At 46.0% G+C, this 22110-nt stretch overlaps 1 long non-coding RNA gene across 1 annotated transcript; it reads right to left on the reverse strand.

Moving 5' to 3' along the window:
* Window positions 1–3913: 3913 nt before the first annotated feature.
* LOC110305779 lies at window positions 3914–13259 on the reverse strand. Its single transcript, XR_002379188.1, has 3 exons — window positions 13152–13259; window positions 4053–4213; window positions 3914–3969 (listed from the first exon to the last, which is right to left on the reverse strand). It is a non-coding gene; the product is annotated as an uncharacterized LOC110305779 (long non-coding RNA).
* Window positions 13260–22110: the final 8851 nt, after the last annotated feature.

The following is a 22110-nucleotide window of genomic DNA, read 5'->3' on the forward strand; positions in this document are numbered from 1 at the left end:
GTTGATGCCCTAACAAGTGGAGCAGGGGCTGTTTCTATCTCTGTTCCCTGCCACTGTATCCCCTTTGTGCTACCTGGACTGCCTGGTTGGGCCTCAGCAGGAAAGGATGTGCCTAATCCTGCTGGGACTAGAGGAGGGTGAGGTGGTACCCAGGGCAGGCTCTCCTTCTCTAAGAAGGGGAAAAGGCAATGGGGGAAGGATTTGTAAGGGTGGGACTGGGAAGAGAGGAGGGAGGGGACTGTGATCGTGATGTAAAGTAAATTAAAGAAAAAAAAAAGCCAGCTAAGAAGAGGTATTCATCACTCCCTGCTCTGACTCCAGATGTAGTGAGGCCAGCTGCCGCATGCTCCTGTGGCCATGCCTTCCCCACTACTTCCCTATTTCCCTTCAAACTGAACCAAAGAAAATCGTTCCTGCCTTAAGGAGCTTTTGTCCGTCGTGGAAAAGTAACTGGTAAAACAGCAAGACAGAAGAATCCTTTGACTGTGTCAACCATGGACTGTCACCCTGAGCATTGAATTGCATGGGAAAAAAAATCAGCTTCCGTTTCATTAATTCTGTTGTCTGATCTCCATTATATTCAGCTGAACGCATCTCAGTGCATATGGGTTTCTGAAGACTTAGAAAAAAAAGGCTCAACAAGTCACTATTTATAAGGGGGAAAACCTAATAATCAAATTGTACAATGGCTCAGAGCAAGGTTGGTTGACTCCTAAACTAGATTGATTACCTATGAAACTTCCCAAAATCGCATTGAAACACTGAAGAAAGCAAACTCTAGCAGTTTCTTGACAGAATCCTTTTTGAAGCCTATTATTTTAATGAGTTGTTGGTAGCTTTTGACCAATCTATTGCTTCAGAATATTCTAGAAGGCATGAACGGAACACAACCATGATGATAACATCTCCCTCTTTCTCTTTTTTCTCAGTTCCCTGGGTGCCTGGGTGGGCTAAGTACACCTATGATGGGTAGGTTGAAATTCTTTAAAGATAGATAGATAGATAGATAGATAGATAGATAGATAGATAGATAGATAGATAGATAGATAGATAGATAGATAAGGATAAAAATGATCCCCAAGACAGGTTGGGAAGGTGGCTAAGTCAATAATGTACCTGACACACAAGCATAAGGACCTGAGTTTCTATTTCCAGCACCCATTTAAAAGCTGGAAATGGTGGCAGGTGATAATTTGACACAGAGAAAACATAGTCCCTGAAGCTTGCTGGCCAACCCATTCAATCAGCCACAGAGAGAAAAAGCAAGGCGAAGAGCAATCAAGGAAGACACTTGGATATCAACTTGGAGCTTCACATGTAAGTGCACACATGCACAAAATGGGCACACACATATACTGAACACACACAATATTAAAAATGTATACATATCCCTGGGTCAGCCATTTGTTTTCATATGTGTGCACTGTTGTGCAAATGCCTGCTTGAGAATGTTTGTTACCCTGAACTCATGGGTGTCAAAGTATCTAAGGGAGGGCAGGGACAGAGTATTCTCCTTTGCTGTGAAATCCCATCCCCCCTCCTGGCTCCCACTGTTGGACAGTGGTGGCAGCTATGATTCCATCCGTGATAACTAAACTTCTGTGCAGGACTTGAAATTTTAATTTCCTTGTGGGAAGCTGCAGAGAACTAAGCTTATTTGAGGCCAAAGAACTCATGATCTTTCCCAGAAAAGTTAAAAGAAAGCAAAACAACACGAAAAGAAAACCAGACACATCCACTGGCCTCTAAGCTTTCTTGAAAAATGAAAGGGCAGGGGCTTTTTCTATGGCCCCCTTATTCTATGGCTCCTGAGTTGGTCTCTCCATACCTGGACCATCTGGCATGGGTGGTCAGACACAGACAATCCTGAGAAGTCACAGAACTCAATGCAGGGCATCCGTGCTTTCTCCTTTCTTTCTCCTTTCTTTAATGGAGTATAAGTCTCTCAAGGTTTTTATTCTGTTCAAGTTGCTCATATTCATGAGCCCTTATGCTGTTTGATGAGTGCTCCCTCACCATGGGTCAGGGATGAGTTGAATTCTTTATGCTACCTGGTCCCATTAATATTTCCATTTTAGAGATTGGAAAACTGAGGTTCAGAGGAGAGGTACCTCGTCTAAGCTCATACAACTGGGCTAGAGTTCAAACCCAAGCTCTACAGATGCAAAGCACTCTACACTTTGGTCACACCATGAATGACCAGCAGTCATTCGCTTGATAAGTCTGGAATGTTCCTTCTGGTGTCTTGAGTGCAAATGATGAGTATGCCTTCTGCTTGTCTTAAGGAGAGAAGAAAAAAAGGTGGAGAGAAAGACGAGACATGTTCTGTCTGTATTTTCTGTTTGTCTGTCTGTCTATCCACTGTGTTCTGAGACAAGATCCCACTCTGGATCCTACCATGCTGATCTAGAACTCACTCTATTGCTCAGAATGGCCTTCAACTTGCAGCAAGCCTCCTGCTCCAGCACCATGAGTGCTAAAATTATTCATGAGACTTTGAGAGGCAAATCCTCAAGAAGTCACTGACTAGCCACACTCTACTTCTTGAACAAGGGACCTATACAGAGACTTCGAAATGAAACAGATGCTGTTATACGGGACACTGTGGGAACAAGGCAGGAGAAGAGACGCAGTGTGAGTCTAGCATACCCTTGAGGAAAAAAGAACTCTTGGTGAATTTAATGAAATTGAAATTGAATTCTGATATAAAGTCGGTACCAAGGAATGAACAGCCAGGTGCTTTCCAAGTGTCCTGCGCTTAGGACTCGTGCACCCCCTCAGTCATGGATATGCATGCACTACATCATCCCCTTTGTCTTCAAACAGAATATTGAACTATCCTTTGCCCCAAAGACCTTCCAAGAATGGCAAATATGAGGTAGTCAGACATATACAGGCACTCATGTTCTCAGGACCAGTGCACCTTATCACCAGCCAGGCATGACAGTAAGTACTGGGAACAGGGCCACAGATGAACATGATAGAGTCCTTAGCACACTGAACTCTGCACTCCCCTGAGTTGAATCTCCCAGCCCACAGAGCAAATGATACATGGGGCAGCGATTCAGTAGAGTGTTGTGGAATGAATTCGGAACAACCCCCATAGACTCACGAGCGTGAACACTTGTTCCTCCGTCAATGGTGCAGTGCAAGAAGGTTGTAGAAACTGTACGAGGTAAAGCTTTGCTGGAGGAAGTGCTTCTCTAGGGACCATGCCTTGAAGTTATATAACACGGACCCACTTCCTGTCACTCTGATTCCTGACTGCTAGGTCAGTCTCATGCTTCCCTATGTGATAGGCTGGGTCACCTCTGGAGCTGTAAGGCACTGTAAACCCTGTCCCCTCTGGATTGCATTTGCTTGGCTAGTTCATCACAGATCAGAGAAGAGATGAAATGCACAGAGGCACACAGCTTGAGATGGGGTGGGTACTTGCATTTGCTGCTCCCAAATCAATCCGTGTCTAGCATGCTTGGGAGCCCAGAGAGGAGAACACTGATGGATCTGAAATAGGATCTCCTGAACTCTGACCCTGATTAGATTCAGCAGCTCAGGACACTAACATGTGTCTGCCCAGGTGGCACTGTAGGAGGAGGTCGCCTTCTCTACTGAGAGCAGTGACTCATACCATGCATCTCTACGGTCTTACAGTCTCTACAGCTGCCACCAGTCCTTCCTAACTGCTCCCTTCCTTATCTACTTAAGCCCAGTAAAGGTAAAACTTCTAGCAATTTCTATCTCTGGTAGTATACTAACTTCCCTTGTTGCTCCCTTACCTCTATCTACACCCTGGGAAGGTCCCCTACATATACTTTGAGTGAACTGTATGCCCTACAAGTGGAAACCAAGCAATGATTCCCAAATCAAAAAACCACCAAACCTGATTCCTACATTCTTAAGTAACACTACCAGACAATGACGAGTTGGGTGAGCTGCCACACAGTACCACAAGGAGCCACCAGGTTGATCCTGCAAAAGAATTTTTATTCTTAGTTTTATTGATTTAATATTCAAACAATACATTAAAGTTAGAGCATTTGCAAACAAAATACCCCAATGTTAAGGTGATCTGTGGCCCCATGTGATGATATTTGCTAATCAACACAGCCGCTTGCTTGAGTTATGTTCATACTGGGGGATCTTGCCGCAGTAAGAGCTGATGAACCACAGGTAGGAAGACACTTGGCCTATACAGGCCTACTGTGTTTCTTTCCTGTTGGAGAGTAATATTCAAGATTAGTTCTTGGCTTTCAGCTTATGAGAAAAAACAGAGGTGTTTCTCCATAGACCCAGCATGCAAATATACTGTGGCTCACTGAATATCTGCTATACCCTCTTACTTGTATGTTTTTAATAGTGTCCTCTGGTAGTTACATGGCAGTATTTCTAGTTGGTACATTTAGATTGTGGGTAGGGCTGAATGAGTGTATGCCATATATATGTTTGACAAAGCATTAAAAACCAGAGGGCTGGGTTGTGGCTCAGTTTGTAGAGTTAGTGTCTAGCACGCACAAATCCTGAGTGTGGTCTCCAGCACTGGATTAATCAGATGTGGTGAGGCCTGCCTATAATCCTGGCATTTGGGAGCTAGAGGCAAGAGGACTGAGGAGAAGTCTACGGTCATTCCTAGCTACATAGCAAGTTTGCAGCTAGTCTGGGCTACGTGAGACCTTGTCTCAGTAAGAGAGAGCATGGGGGGGGGGGNGAGAAGGAGAGGGGAGAGAAAAGGAAGATGAGGCCAGAAAAAGGAAAGGAAGACAGACAGGAATGGAGAAAGGAAGGCAGGCAAGAAGAGAAGAAGGGAGGGAAGTGAGGGAGGGAGGGAGGGAGAGAGGGAGGGAAGAGGGGGGAAGAGAAGGGGGGGGGAGGGAGGGGAGGGAGAGCAATCAAAATGGAGGAAATTCAATCTAAAGAGAGTAGACTCTAAAAATGAGGCACTGCTGAGCTCCTTCAGCACCAAAGAAGGTAAAAAGCAGTGAGAGCTGGTGTAATTTGGATCTGAAATGTTCCCACTGCGAAGTCCATGCGTCGAAGGCTGCCCCAGTCCATTCGTGTTTAGGGTGTGACCTTTGGGAGTTGAATGGGATTTGATGGGATGATGAGTGCCCCGATCTTATCAGTGAATTAACCCATTATGGATTTGTAACTTAATAGGCTAGAGGCACAGGTCACAGGGAACATGCCCTGGAGGGGTGAGTTTTGTTTACAACACCTGCCACTCTCTCCCCACTTTAAAAATATTTTTATTTTGAATTCTGTGTGTATGCATGCAAGTGCAGTGCCCACAGGGTCCAGAAGAGGGCATCAAATCTCCCTGGAGTACTGGGATTAATGGCACCTATAAGTCGACCAGCATGGGTGCTAGGAACCTGACTTGGGTCACCAAGCCATCTCTCTAGCTTTGTCTTCCTGGCCACTACAAAGAAGACGGTATGGCTTATTTCACTCTCCCTGACAAAATGCTTTCCTTTACCTCAAGCCCAGAAATAACAGAGCCATGCAACTGTGGTCTAAAAACACTGAAACCATGAGTCAAAATATTTATTTCCACTTTCAAGTTATTATAAGAAGTAAAAAACTATGTGACACAAAACCCTTCCCTCCAGGCTTCTGATGTGTCTCCTCTGGTCTTGCTCTGTCTACATCCTGGACTCCCTCTCCACAGTGTGCTCAGAAAAACTTCTTCCAATTGGCTTAGTTTCTGTCCATTGGGCAAGTTTCTGTCCATTGTCTAAGTTGCTAATACTTTAAGGTGTTCATCAATGTGCTTTTTCATTTTAGCATTTATTCCTCCTGTGGGCCACTCCCCATTTGGGTTCAACCTGGCCGTTTATAGGCCTTCTCTGAAGGAAGACATAAGGAGAAAGAAGAAGGAAGGAAAAGGAAGTTGCTGATTCACTTTGAGCTTTGAATATTTAGGCATAGATAAATAAGGATCTTTAAGGGTACAGCTTCCCGTTCTCAGAATAGAAAAGGAGCCTCAGGCTGGGGAGTAATTGGAGAAAGATGCAGATCAATAAGACATAATTGGAGGACTCAAGGACAAGGTAGCAGGACGTGCAGAGGCAGCTCAGCCTTTGACGGCATCATCATCACAGTCCTTTGATACTGTTCTGCAGAGAACTGTAGATATACCAGTGGATATACCAGTGTTTATTTGACTGTGCATCTCACAGTGCCTAAGCAGAGCCCCTGGTGATCTCCTCTCCACAAGAGTCAGAATCTCACCAGTGACTGCTGAAGAGATGTTGTTAGACCCCAGAACTGTACTCAGTCACCCAGAAATCCATAGTCACACTGACTACCCAGTGACTACCTGAGCAAGTACAGTATGTAGTATTGGCACTCAAGTATGATCAAGTAAGGCCATCACTTAGAGAATTTGTAGCTCAGCAAGAAAGTAGGCAAGGAAAAAATATTATTTGATCCCTGTGGACAAATTGAAAAAAAAAAAATAATGTGGGTTGGGTGATAGTCGACCTGGGGAGACTGGAAGCCACCTGATCCACCTCTGCAGGAAGCACAAGTCTTCTGAGAACATAGGCCCTGTCTGAAGCTCTGTCCTTTGTCCTAGTCAGGTGACTACCGATCAAGTCCAGGCATACTCTAGTTTCATTTCTGTGGCTGTGATAAAGTATCCTGACCACAAGTAACTTGTGGGAGGCAGGGCTTCTTTCGCTCATAATTCCAGGTTCTAGTTCTTTGTTGCAGGAAAGTTAAAGTAAGGACCTGAAGCAGCCCGGAGTAAAAAGATAGAAATGCCTGTGACGCAATGCACTTCCTCTACTCCTATGTAGTTAGGGCCAAAAACTAAGAAAAAAAAAAAAGTGATGCCACCCACTTTTCGCCTGGATCTTCCCACATTGATTAAAGCATCAACACAGACTCGCGCGTGCGCGCACGCGCGCGCGCGCACACACACACACTGCCACAGGTCAATCTGATCTAGACAATGCCTCATTGAGACTCTCTTCCCAGCTGATTCTAAGTTGCATCAGGTTGGAAATCAAAACCGATCATCACAAGGCCATATACAAACTCATCAGAAAGTTCATGACCAATGACGACACTGCCACAAGCTAGGAAAGTGTGGACACATGGCATAAGTCCCCCATGATGGCTATCTTAGGGTTTTACTTCTGTGAATAGACACCATGACCAAAGCAAGTCATATAAATGACAACATTACATTGGGGCTGGCTTACAGGTTCAGAGGTTCAGTCCATTACCACCAAGGTGGGAATATGGCAGCACCCAGGCAGGCATGGTACAGGAAGAACTGAGATTTCTACATCTTCATCTGAAGGCTGCTAGCAGAAGACAAGCTTCCAGGCAGCTAGGACAAGGGTATTAAAGCCCACACCCAGAATGACACACCTACTCCAACAAGGCCATGCCTCCAAATAGTGCCACTCCCTGGGCCAAACATATAAAAACCATCACAATGGCTTTCTCAGTCTTGTCCCCTGACATCCTTACCCTGTCTTTCCTCCTGGACTAGCAGACCAGAGGTTAGTCTTTCTGTACTCTTTTATTATGATCAATACCAGTCAGGCACTCAAACTGACCTAAGCAAGGAGGGGGGACGTATTACAAGGATCCAGGATGTCTCTGGGGACCCAGCAGATCAGCTTGACTCTTTACCAGGCAGGTATAACAGTGACCCAAAGGGAACAAGACAGACAGCTTTGCAGACTGGCTTCCGAAGTCTCCCCCTGTGCCAATCCTAGCTGAGAAGGAATGCAGCTGGATGCTAGCACATGTGGTAAAAAACACTCCAGGGTTTTCACTGCCAACTCAGGATGAGTCAACACCATGAGGTGACTGCCAGAAAAGCCAACATAATCTTGTGCTCATAAAAGAGAAGTGAGGATACAGCCTGCAGCACTGAGCACCACCCACCAAGGACCACAGAACAGACCAGGTGCCAGGAAGGACCAGAAATCATGTCCTACCATGAGCACTGGGGTATACTCGGGTGTTCCTGTCTGGTATAGGTTTCAGAAATTGGGTAGAATATCATGGGCTGTGGTTTAATGGATTGTAGTCTGGGGTCAGACTGTTTGTTTGAATTGAAACCCCAACATAGGCGAACGTTAGGTCCTTGCCACTCATTAGTAATGGACTTCTATTTTACCGTCGCCATAACCTTCTGAAGCCATAACCATAGTCAGTCCATATCACACAGATGAGACAACTGAGGGATTGAGATCCTTGCCAAGGACTATGCTGCCAACAGGCTGAAGAAAAGGCTTTGAATATAAGGAGAGTATACTTTTGTTTATTCTCCTACATAGTACCGTGTAAACCTGAATCCTTTTTTTTTTTTTTTTACTGTGTCCCAGTGCTGCATTAAAAATCACTCAACACAATAGGGTGGTCGCACATATGCACAACACAGCTCTTGTGACAGTATGCACAAAACCTATGCTAGCTCAAGCCAGATAAAATTCCAGCATGAAGATAAGAAATGGGAATGAAACTCAACCACTAGCTGAGAGGCTCTGAGTAATCAATACCTGCTAGGAAGCTGAGCATCAATTTTCTTTAAGGTTATAGCCTTATAGGTCAGTCATCCCCAGTAGTCACACATCCAAGAGCATAAGAGTGATGCCATTTGGATTTGATATGTTAAAAATAAAATAAAATAAAATAAAATAAAATAAAATAAAGGACAAAGGTGGGCAAGTGGGGAAGGGGAGTGTAGATCTGGAAGGGGTAGCAGAGAGTAAATGTGATCAAAACATATTATACAAAATTCTCAAGGAACTAATAAAAAAACTCACCTGAAGATGTAAAGGCTTAACCCAGAAAGGTCTATGTGTTCGCAGACCTGAAATCTTGGTAGGACATGCTTGTCTTTGCTCTGTTCAAAATCATGTGGGATGGTTTGAAGCTGAGGCTAGGGCTAGGTCTGAGGCTGACAGACAAGATGGGAAGGAAGCTTTAGTCTCCAGTTGCTGCCTAGGAAGGGAAGGTGGGAAGGCCTAGCACAAGAAGAGCTGGCTCTCGTTGGATGTCACCCTTTGTGGGATCTCTTCATGAGCATGAGGACTATGAAGCAAACAGACTTCTCACATCCTATATCCTGGCTCTGTGAGGACATGTCCCCAGATTCTCAATCACTTATGCTCAGAGGTCATGCCATGTGCCCTCTGTCACATTCTGTTGGCTGAGGCAGTTGCAAAGATGCTCTTAGGTTCAGGAGTTGAGACTCTAAATCAAGTGCTTACTGAAGGAGTGTCACCGCCACACAGTACAAAGGGGACCATGTGGGGTGGGACAAACACCAATACACTAATTTTGGGAGAGACCGTCTACAGCAAGCATTCTCAGAATTCCAAGGATGGTCTGAGTGACTTACAATATACCTCATCCTCACCAAACTCACCCCAGAATTCTGTTCTAGAAGGCATCTCAACCTCATCCTACAGAACAGAGAAAAGAGATGAACATTCAGGCCCTTTCATCTTGTCACCTGTGACTGGAGGATCTAGAATGAGCCCCAGGAGTGTTTGACCATGAAGCCACCTCCATGCACCCGCATACTAGATGGTGACCACAGAGGCAGCTGCATGCATGGTGATGGATTGTGGGAGTCCTGACATCTGCCCGTCAGGCTTCGCCTCAGCCTTGCAGCTCAGAAACCATCCAGCCTTGGGCAAAGCTTTATTTCTCTGTGCTTTGATATTTCTGGAGAAACCCAGGTGCTTACCTGAAGAGATGAATCAAGACAACGCACGTAAGGTGCTTTGTGCATTGTCTGGGAGCTAGTGAGGATTCTATAAATGTCAGCTGCTGTCTTTATGAAAGCAACACAACAAAGACATTTTCAAAGACAAATCTGTAACCACAACCAAAAGTACAAATCATACACTCTCAAGCCCAGTTACTGTTCTCTGTCCATTGATGTCGTGATGCACGCCTGTGTCAGGGCACGGCGAGAGAACACTGGGGGGCTCTCGCTGGCTGGGACAATCACACCCCTCTCCTCTCTTCCTCAGATAAACAAGCATGTGGTGGATCTGCCTCCAAGAGCTCTGCTGTCCTTCCCTAGAGGGGGCCTCAGGTGACTCAGCTAGAAGGACATTCAGTGACTCATCAGGCACCAAGGACTGATTAAACGCCCTCAGATCTTGGGAAGGGAATAAACACCCAAGATACCCAAAGTTCGTTACCATTTACAGACCCCAGAGGCTCTTCAGACAGGAGACCATCGACTAGATAATCAACTGAGCTTCCTTCCATGAGAGCGGAGGTGTTAGTCATTTGGTACACACACATCCCAGTGTGTGTCAGTATGAAGCACTGTAAGTTCCCTAGCAAAGATGCAGCCTCATGGCTAGTCTCCTTTCTCACTCAACCCAAGGCTCCCCAGATCATCCAGAACAGGTAAGTTCCCATTCGTGTCTCTAACTCAGATTGCTTCCAAAAGGGAGGACCTGGCTATATTGTCCCACAGACCCATCAAACCAGCATAGAGGCCCACCATGGACTTACCTTCGTACATCAGATCAGGAACTTTTTCCATGGAGCACCCACACTTGGGTCCTCTTCTGCCCTGCCCCAGCAGGTGATCATCAGAACACCTCTTGCTTTAACCTTCTGATATCTGCCTCAACCCAACAGCCTCTAAATCCATCTCTCAGGCCATCACCAGCTTTTACTTCCTGTCCTAGGGACTCTGTGGAAGGGACCAGGAACCCTGCTGTTCTCCTGGGACTCTTTACTGACTCGATGGGGGCTACCATCACCACTGACTTCGCCACTACAGGCTGAGTTGCATCCCTCCAACTCTCACCTGCCCCAACTTCGGCACCTCGGAACATAGCTGTATGTAGAAACAGACTATTTAAAGAGACAACTAGGTCAAAGCAAGGCCATTTAGATGAGTTATCATCCAAGAAAACTGGTACTCGTATGAGAGAGAGAGAGAGAGAGAGAGAGAGAGAGAGAGAGAGAGAGAGAGAGAAGATTTGGGCATAATCACATACAGAAGACAAAGAAGAGAAGACAGGCACCTATAAGCAAAAGGAAAGATCTCAAAAGAAACTACCTGAATCATTATCTTGAACTTCTAGCTTTCAGAGTCATGAGTAAACACGTAGGTTGTTGTGACAGATTGAGCACACTAATAACGCACACCTCAACTCCATCCCATGGACGTGATCTCTAGTATACAAACTTCCTCCTTCTGAGAACCAGGTTTGTCTCAACTCTTCCCTAAGGGTTTAATATCCCCCCAAACTCTTCATCCAGTCAGCTATTTTCTCCAGGAAGCCATCCTTGACCTTTGTCTTTTAGCATCCACGAGTGTCTCCCATAGACTCACATAGTTGAGAATTTTGTTCCCAGGAGGTGGCACGATTGGGGAAGGTCTAGATGGTGTACATCCCTGCTGAAGGAAGTATGTCACTGCAGGTGAGTTTTGAGATTTAAAGCCTCACACGACTTCAGTTTGCTCTCAGCTATGCGCTTATGTTTGAAGATATGAACTCTCAGCTTCCAGCTTCTGCTGTCCATGCCTGTCTTCTGCCTTGCCTCCCCACTATAATGGACTCTTTTCTCTCTAACTGTAGGCCAAAATGTGTAAATTCTTCTATAAGCTGCCTCAGACACAGCATTTTATCATTGCAACAGAAAAAATAGCTCCATCTCCAGCTATTTCCTCTCATAGCCTCATATTTCAACTACCTGTTGATTCAGAGTGTCTGACAGTAGAGAATAGCAACCATGTCTGGCCCATCTAAACATGTGCCTTAAGCATTGTCCCCTAGCTATAAGGTTTTCAATAAATCCCTCTATATGATGGAAGGACAATGGGTAAGAAAAAATCCTTAAAATTTCCAAAATGTGGGTTTGGGTGGGGCTGATGGTTGCTTTGGGGCTTTGTTTGGTTTTGGTTTTGTTCTGTTTTGCTTTGTTGTTGTTGGGTTTGTTTGTTTGTTTGTTTGTTTGTTTGTTTGTTTGTTTGTTTGTTTGTTTTAAGACAGGGTCTTCTGTATCTCAAGCTGATCTGGTTCCTCCCATTCAATTGGTAACCAGTCTCAACCCAGCTCAGTTTCCAAGATCAGATTAAATCTTGTATGTTCAAGATAGTATGGCCACACACTATCTCGTAAAGATCTGCAACTCTCTACTTGGCCAAGGATGATTTTGAACTTCGTCTGCCTCCAACATGCTGAGATTACAGGCAGGTACCACCACGCTTATTTTATGAAGCACTGGGGATGGAACCCAAGGCTTCGTAAGTCCTAGGCAAGTGCTCTACCAATTGGGCTACATTCCCCAACCCATTTAGTACTGCTTAAAGTCACCAAGTATCTTATAGGAATACTAAACATCAGCCTTGTTTAGTGGAATCTCAGTCTCCAAAGCAAAAGGATTCTCTGATGATAAAAACTGCATTCAGTCAACCACGGTGTGGTCTTTGAAGCAAGGGATATCTACAAGACATAAGTGAACTACTAATACAGATTTAGTTCAAGCACAGGACCACATATGACATAGATCCCATGGTGAGGCATAGCCACGCTGGGAACCTGAATCCTAGAAGTCCTGGTATTTCTACGAGAGTCAAGACAATGCCTGCACACCTCCCCAAGAGATGGTGCCTGAGCCTTGCTTTCTGCAGGCAGACTCGAGTGCTAGAACATATAATCAATATGATCATGCCTCTTGAATGTATGTGCCCACCTTCACTTTAGAAGAACGGACACAGGTTCCTCGTGTGGAGCTTTGATGAACCTCACTCTCAACACGCCGGCTCCGACCTCCCCTATGAGGTACTGATTCTCAACACGCCGGCTCCGACCCCCCCTATGAGGTACTGATTCTCAACACGCCAGCTCCGACCTCCCCTATGAGGTACTGATTCTCAACACGCCGGCTCCGACCCCCCCTGTGAGGTACTGATTCTCAACACGCCGGCTCTGACCTCCCCTGTGAGGTACTGATTCTCAACACGCCGGCTCTGACCTCCCCTATGAGGTACTGATTCTCAACACGCCGGCTCTGAACTCCCCTATGATGTACTGATTCTCAACACGCCGGCTCTGACCCCCCTATGAGGTACTGATTCTCAACACGCCGGCTCCGACCCCCCCTGTGAGGTACTGATCTGGATAATATTTCTTCTGTATGACACAAACCTGATTCTGTGAATGAAGACCCATCTACTTAGAAGAAAAGCCACCTGATGGTAGTGCCACCCACACCTAGAAAGATGGTCCGTGTGCAGACAGATCCCTTCTGCCAGCCCTTCTGCCTGTTGCCTAGTTGCTTTCCTCATTATCGAGGAATTGTGTTAGACCTGTTTGCTCATTGGCCAGTTCCTTTCCACAATAGAATGAAGGGCCCAATGAAGGCAAAGGTTCTATTCATTTCATCCTATGCTGTCTCTGGTCTTCTCCACCAGAATAGATGCTCAGTGTGCAAATGCTAAGTAGATCATTAATTAATTAATTAATTAATCGATTGATTGATTAATGTGCAGGTTCTCTTCTCTCCTCCACAGAGAAAAACAGGCCAGTCCATATTCTTATTATTAACTTGGTGATTACATTTTAAACCCATAAACAGGGGATGTTCTCTGATGCCTCTTATTCCTACCTTCGTCTACAAATGACTTCTATTCTACACTAGACCCAACCTCAGTACCTGGTCTGAGGTTAATGGATATCACTCCAGACTCTACAAGTATCTCTTCAAGGCCATGACAACTATAGAAGGATGCTCTTGGGGGTCAAGAACCAAATACCTAGAGCTTGGCTGTGGTGGAGCTTGGAACATTCACTATCTATCAGCAACTGCTGCGGTGGGGCAGGTAGGGAGAAGAAGTAGAATCCTAGAGACTCATATGGCAGAAGACTGCCAAGCAGCAGGCAGACTGGGGTAGGTTCTCCTGGTTGTCTCTATCAGGCAACAGCCCATTAAAACCTTTCAGCCCATGAAACCTTGTCTATGACCAGGTGCCTTAAGGGGCTGGGGAGAAAGGCAGGATGACAATTACAGAATCGGGGAAGAAAGAAGAACCAATCACGAAGCAGAGCAGGCTGGGATGGGACCCTCTCTGGTCCCTTACTTGCTGGATTCTAAACTCATCTCACACTTTGTTATATTTTGGTGAGAGAGATTATGAAATATTTTTTTAAAGGGGGGGAGTAATGTGTTCCCTAGGAGGAGGAGAAATAAATCCGGGTGTGGTGCACAGACAGTCTTTTGTCAACATCTTAAACCTTGGGAATTATTCCAGCTGTCTGTGGATTAGATTGTGGGTAGATCAAGCCCACACTCACAAGACTGAAGCAGGATGACTGCAGCACATCTATAAGGTCAGCCTTGGCTAGCATGGGCTAGAGTGTAGCACTGTTTCAAAAGAGAAGAAGGGAGAAGGGAGAAAGAAAAAAGAAAGGAGAGGAAAGAAAGGGAACTTGTTCTGCTACCACAGTCCCACATCCCCGCCATCGGAGCCCTGGCTGTGGCTGGGTGACTGGCTGGCCTAGATCCTCCCAGGGGCTAGCAGTATTTTTCCTTATTGGTGATGGACATGAGACTCTTAGATGACTGCCACCCTGCAGAAGCTCTGGGGTCCTGTGGATGGCATTTCCTATCCTAACCCTGCCTCTAAGCCACTGCCCTTAGCCAAGGCTGCTGCTTCCCCATGTTTCAGTTTCCCCTTCCTCCACGTGCAGTTCATGACAGGTAACTCCTCTGTCTTTTGATGTCCCTGAAACAGACGCCACGTTTCTCCCCTTGCCTTTGCTGCAGGTGTTTTCTCCCAGGCCTTCCCCTTCCTCATCTCTCCCTCCTGAACCCTTAGCAGACCCCAGAGATCTCCCCACATGACACCACAGGTCCATATGCTCCCCAGTCTCTGTCACACATGGCTTCCTCCTCCTTGTAGTCTCCTGAAGGGATACAAAGCCATCCCACAGATGCCACCTTAAGAGCAAGTTATCATTTTGTCGCATGTTTGATTACTGGCCCCTTCTCCACAGCAAACATCAGAGTCACAGCTGGCTCTGGCTTCAGGTTTATCGCTCCAGAGCTGTGTGTCTTGGGCATAGTTGTTGACATTCTCTGACCCTCACTGTCCCCACATGAAAACGTGACATCATAAAACATCTCATAGGGTTCATGGTAAGAAAGTGCACACAAGCCCTCCAGCACCGTGCCCAGCTCACTCTGTGTGTGCAGTAGTTATGCTAATTGGCACCGCCATTAGCTCTAATAGTTTTGTGTCTCCAGAGGCTGACACTTGAAGCTCATTCCTCTCCAGTTCAATGAGCTTCTAAAATACAAATCTTGGGGTTGGCGATGGCCCTAAGGAGATACAACCCTCACAGGCTTTGCACAGCTGCTCTCTAGCATCTCTGGACAGAAGAGAGACAAAGGGAAGGATGAAGGATTCGATGGTGTTTCAAGGAGGGTCCATTCAGTCTTGACCATGAACTGGGCTAATGCATGGAAAATAGTCAATATACACTGAAGGTTTTTCGAATGATACCTAAGACCCTTAGGCACATCCTCCCTAGGATGCTCCTGACAAATGTGCAATGTCATCCCTCGCTTCTCTTTCCTAGTCAGCACCTAGTCAGGTGAATCACCCAGGGCTGCATAACCAGAGCAAACAGTCCAGGTTCAAACCCCTGGCCAGCCTCACCCGAAGAGGTAGATTGGGAGAAAGGGGGTGTTGCTCAGTCGCTAAAAGAACACACCCCCATGATGGGGCAGGAAAAGCAAGCCATGAAAATGTCCTGTTTTATTTATGGAAAATTAATTCAGCATGCAACTTCATTATATTGCCATTTCTCGAAACATTAACTCCCATCGATGCTGTGAATGTCTGGGAAGCTACAAAATGTCCTTTTTTTGAAAACCTCCTACTATCTGTAAACATCCAAATTTCAGACCAACCTAGATTTCCTTTTCCCTTCCCTTGACCAGTGGACTTTGCATCTAGAAGGGTCCATGGGTCAGTGTGTCTTGAGGATGTTTCCCAGCAGCCTGTGAGCAGGAGGGGCAGCGAACACTTTAATCATTCGGTGAATTAACACCCCCTTCCCTCCCCCCACCCCCCGCCCCCGCCCCTGCCCCTCGCTTTGGCTTTAAATGCCCAGCTACAGAAGAATTACAGTCTCCAATCCTAGAAATGGTGGAGCAGTGTCTTTCTTTCTCTTGTCGGACATCGCCCTCTAGTGGTCAAGCCTATAAATGAGCACTAGAGAACCGAATGAACCTGAACCTATAGGGTCCACTTCCCTCCCTCACTGCAGCTTTCTGTCTGTTCTTTTTTCTTTTTTCTTTTTTTTTTTTTTNTTTTTTTTTTTAATCACCACTTAACAGCCTATTGTGTGCCACGCAACAAGGAGTCCAGATGCCTTCCCTGATGGTTAGTGATTGGCTTGCTGATGCCTACCCTGACAGTCTGAAGGGAATGGTCCAGATCTCAAGTCCCAGCTCTGTCCCTTAGAGCCTCAAGATCAAGAGTGTCAGTTCTACTTGCTAGACTTCTTTTCCTTACCCAGATTTCCCATTTCCAAAAGATAGACTTTTACAAGTCTTCATTCTATTTTCACGGCCAACCCTGAGAGGCTTGGCTTTGACTCCTGGTTCTGACAGTGACCTACCTTATAACCCTGGGCAAACTGCTTAGCTGTTCTTAATATCTTTCTTCCTGACTGTGAAATGAACACAATTCCTGACTTGCACACAATCATTCAAGTTCACCCTCGGAGAGGCGGGGGGTGGGGGGGCTCACAAACATAGCCCACTGGCCCCTTCCCTTACTGAGTCAGGACTCTGAGGCACTTAACAAGCTGCCTAGGGGACTCCATCACATGGTAACCTCCAAGAACAAGTTCACTGGGCTGGACTGTGACTCTATAAACGTGGCTGTACTGAAAGGTGTGGTTGTGAAGGACAGTCCGAAGTTCAAGGTTATTCTTCGCTGTTGAGTGAAACCTGCCTCAAAATACAAAGGAAGAATAAAATAAAGAAAAGGAGGATATGGATAGAGAAGAATGGAGGAAGAAAAGAAGGAGGATAAGGAAGTCAGGAAGAAGAGGGGAGAGGAAAAGGAGGAGAAAATGAAAGAGGAGAGAGGAGAAAAAGAAAGGGGAGGGGAGGAGAAAGAGGTGGAAAAAGAGGAGGAAGTGAAGAGGGATGAAGGAGAGGAAGAGGAGAAAGATGTTGGGAGCAAAGGAAAATATCAGGAAAAAGAGAAGAAAGAGGAAGAAGGGAAAAGGAGGAGATGAGGGAAGAATGGGAGGAGAGTGTGGCTCAGTGGTAGAGCACTTCCCTAGCAAGCTCAAGACCCTAAATTTAATCCCCACAGAAGAGTGATGTCCCCCCCTCCTATGTACCCACTTGATTCCAATACAGCTGATGTAAGGCAGAACCCAGTGCTGGGATTTTCAGGAATTCCTAGGTGATTCCAATACACAGCCAGGCTTGACAGACACGCCAGTGACTGACATACTCTAAGAGCTTGACCAATGTTCCAAGAAATCTTTCCAGGACAGCCATGTGGTGAGTGAAACACATGTCTTTCTTCTTTATTGTTTTTACTTCACAGCAGCACCTCTCTGGGTGCCAGATGCCACAGACAGCAGTTACCACACTTAAACAAAAAGACAGCGGTCACTGACTTCAGAGGCAGCAATAACACCTCGGACCAATTAGCATATTGCACTGCTGCCCCTCCCATTATGTAGAGAATTCCAAGCCTCGGGGCTGCAGACCACACAGGGACTAGGACTCGGAAACTAACAACCGTGTCTTTCTCTTTTTCATAAGAATCTAAAACACCTTCCATAATCTGTCTCGGAAAATAAGTAGTGCCATAGAACCTTCTAGAAAAGTAACTGTCTGGTGAGGCTACTTTAAGAGTGCTGAGACTTATTTGAGGCAGCGGGGACTTCCCTGACTCCCCGTGTCCCTCTGTCTATTTAATGTCTTGTAGTAAGACTGTGTGAGTCTCCAGTCAGCCTCAGTTTGGAGCCAGCAGTCCCTGCTCCACCCAGTCCCCTCCTCTTGCTGGACCCCTCTTTGCCATGGTCTCAGCTGGCCAGCTGTTTCCAGCTGTGCAAGCAATGACAATACCTAACAAGGTTTTGAGCAGTGCACCTGCTCCCGTAGGCTAGGACTGCACCTATTGTTACACAGGCAAGGACTGTGGAGGATGAAGGAAGAAATCCTTTTCATAGGAATGAGACCAGGAACACCCATGGGAATCTTGTCAAACCACTCTGAGGAGGGAGGAGAGAGGGCTCTGAGCAGCCCACAGGAAACCAACATCGACTCCCTTTTACCCTGAACTCTCTATGCCCACACACTTACCACAGCCACATTTTCCTGATGTGTGTTTTATCCCAGTAGTCTTCTGCAGTATAGAGGTGGGGTTAGGTGTTTTTCAAAGACCCTTTCCCACTAGATGAAGTGATCTTCACCACCCACAGGTGTTGAAGAACATACGAACCACCAAAATGGGGCATCCGAGGAGCCCACGGAGAGACAGTCCAAATGTCGCCATACCATGTGATTTGCTTGACCAGAAAATATTTTTGCTGTTATTGTTTGGCTGGCTGTTTTAAGGGTTTCTGTAAACAAAAGGATTCTGGACTGCAAGCCAGCTTCCACGATAAAGCTGGATTTCAGGGATAGGAGAGACATCTCCACATAGCAACAGCTGTTGATCATTGCTGCTCTGAACCTAGTGCCCACTGAGCTACTCAATTCTTATACTCCTGCCCTGGAGGCTGTAAGTGTGCACACAGTCTTCCTCACCCATCCCCAGGATCGATCTGCTCCATCTCCAGGGCCAGGGGCTACAATCCTAGTGCCTGAGCCAGGCTGGGCAGTGAATTGCCCAATGGAAAAAGCCCAACAATTGATGCTCCCAGGGCTGCTAAGCAGATTGAAGCCTCCAAGAGCAGTCTATGAAGCTACAACCCTGACCAGCCAAGGTCACCTGGAGGACAACAGCATCATTGATTTGTGATAGCATCAGAATCCATGGATAATTTTTTTCCTTCCCATTTTCCTTATTTTTCCTCTTAATTTTCCCCATTTCCTTTCCTTTCCTCTGTTTATCACAAGGCTTTTAAAAAAATCTGGCCACCACAGAAATTTACCCAGGTAGCCTTCCCAAGCTCCAAAACCAATAACCTCCACTACTGTCCGATCTGGTACATGGGAACCTGCATCTTTTATGATTCCCTATCTATCTCCCCCTTCCCTCTTCCTTAAATATTTCTCAGCCTCATTGCTTTGCATTTTGCTCTGTGCCCTCAATCCTTCAGCCATGCAAACTTGCTCCAGCATCTCTGGCACTCAGCCTGTCCTTGTTATTAATAAGACTGAAAATGATGGCTCATAAATACGATCTTGACTTCAAAGGGCTCTCATGCCACCAACCCAGGGACTCAGAAGAATCATCCATGTGAGGTACACAATGACACCAGAGGTTAGAGATTTGTCCACAATCAGCAACAAATCTGTGACGGAGCCAAGAGGAGAACGTGCTCTGGGCATCATTATTTATAGCCTATCTGAAAATTATTTTAAAAAATAATAAGCAAGTGAAAAAAACAGGCCATATTTTTTCAAGAATGACTTTATTGCATTTCAAGGGCAAGATTTATTTTCACTCCTTAATATTGTAATTAAAACAAATGGAGTAAGTTCTGGTGTCAGACGTGCCTTTCCAACAACCTTTCGGTGCCATTTGTGTTGCTGTACAGAAAGGGACGCCATCTGCTCGCTTAGCTACTTCGTAAAAGACCTGCTCACTCGGTCAACCAGTGATTCTGGGTTGTACGAAGACCTTGAGCCTCACACAAGCTATGCTCTGGTGAGTGAAATTAGTTTCCCTGTCAGTGTTCCCTGCCCTAAAGTTTACTTGTGAAGTGAGAGCCACGCCAGGAATCTCCAATTAGAATTACTACCCAAATAATACGGGCTACTGACATTGTTTCTGGTTGCCCGCCAGAACTTGATGCTAAGATTCTATTGCTGAAGACAGCCGGTGTTTTAGTCATGGGTATTGGAGAATTGACCTGCCGCTGACCTGGAAGCATTTTCTTTTGAGAATGGATTGAGAAGGGCTGGTGAGCTGGCAAATCCAGTGAAAGGAACTTGCTGCTAAGCCTGATGACCTGAGTTTGACCCTGGGACCCATATGGTGAAAGAAAAGAACCCATTGCTACAACCTGTCCTCTGATGTGTGGTTAGGCACACGTGTGCCTTACCATGTGTGTGTCCACACATGTACACATAAATGTCCCAATGGTTACGTCTGCAAAAGGCGTCCCCACCTCAAGCTCAGGAAACACTGTGGAAAAGGAGGATGAAAGACTGTAAGAGCCAAAGAGTCAGGGAGTTTTCTGTGAGAATGTGTCTCCTAGTGATGTCAAAAGCTACACACACACACACACACCGACACAAACACACACGGTCTTAATAGTATGACTACCCAAACATAAGCTAAAAACTGAGGACACTGACAAACATACCAAGTGTCTGGGAAGGCTCACAAGGCCTCAGCACTACACAACGAACTGAGGAAAACTGGGAGTGAGAGAGTTGGTCTTCCCCAGGGAAGATACATCAATTGTCCAGTGCCAAACGGTGCCCAGCAATTAGCCTGAAAAAACACACATATAAGTAACATACAGACTGAGCATATTATAATTAGATACAAAAAATGTTAGAAAAGTACGTGTTAACAGGGACATGGTGGAGAACATAGACAAGCAGTAAATAAATACCAATATTCAAAATAAGCTAAAATGTCTTTTAGCTTATTTTGATGTGTAACTGGGTGGCCCCTGTGCTTGAATCTGCAGTCTGTTACTCAAACCACAGAACCAAAGAACTGTGTGGTGGGGGCTGCAGTGTGTGGGTCCCTGCCTTTACTCAGTAGGGGAATTGCGTCACATGTTAGAGACAAGAACACAAAAAGAAGGTGCTGCTTTCCAGACTATCTCATCCCACCTAGAGAGGCAGAAACATTCACTAAAGTATCACTATGAGCAATCACTCGTAAGATAGTCAATACTAAAGAGTTAATTGGTAATCAATGTTTATTTTATATTTTTTCATCTTTTTTATTGTTTCTTTTTCATTGGATATTTTATGTATTTATATTTCAAATCTTATCCCCTTTCCTGGTTTCCCCTCCAGAACTCCTCCCCCCATCCATCCCCCCTCCCCCTGCTTCTGTGAGAATGCTCCCCCCACCCACCTACCCACTCCTGCCTCCCGCGCTGGCATTCCGCTACACTGGACCAAGGGCTTCTCCTCTTATTGATGTCTGACTAGGCCATCCTCTGCTTCATATGCAGCTGGAGCCATGGGTCCTTCCATGTGTACTCTTTGGTTGGTGGTTTAGTCACTGGGAACTCTAGGGGTACTGGTTAGTCGATATTGTTGTTCTTCCTATAGGGTTGCAAACCCCTTTAGCTCCTTCAGTCCTTCAGTCTCTAACTCCTCCATTGGGGTCCCTGTTCTCAGTCCAATGGCTGGTTGTGAGCATCTGCCTCTGTCTTTGTCAGGCTCTGGTAAAGCCTCTCAGGAGACAGCTATATGTTATAGCTCCTGTCAGCAAGCACTTCTTGGCATCCACAATAGTGTCTGGGTTTGGTGTCTGTATATGGGATGGATGCCCAGGTGGGACAGCCTCTGGATGGCCTTTCCTTCAGTCTTAGCTCCACACTATGTCCCCATATTTCCTTTAGACAGGAGCTCTTCTGGGTTAAGAATTTGGAGATGAATGGGTGGCCCCATCCCCCAACCGGGAGGCCTTGCCTAACTCCTGAATATGGTCTCTACAGAGCCTCCCTCCGCTTTGTTGGGCATTTCAGCTAATCTCATCCCTGTTGGGTCCTGGGAGCCTCTTGCTTTCCTGGCATCTGGGATTTGCTGGTGGCTACCCCCAGTTCCCCATCCCCCATTGCTACACACCTCTGTTCAATTTCCTGACCCTCTTTATGTCATCCCCATCTCCTCCCATACCTGATCCTGTTCCCCTTTCCTCCCTCCCACTCCTCTCTTTCTCCAAAATCCCTCCCAGCCCCTCCCTCCTGTATTTTGTAACCCCTTCTAAGA

Source organism: Mus caroli, chromosome 11 (genome assembly GCF_900094665.2).
Source record: "Mus caroli chromosome 11, CAROLI_EIJ_v1.1, whole genome shotgun sequence".
In the NCBI taxonomy this organism is placed as follows: domain Eukaryota; kingdom Metazoa; phylum Chordata; class Mammalia; order Rodentia; family Muridae; genus Mus; species Mus caroli.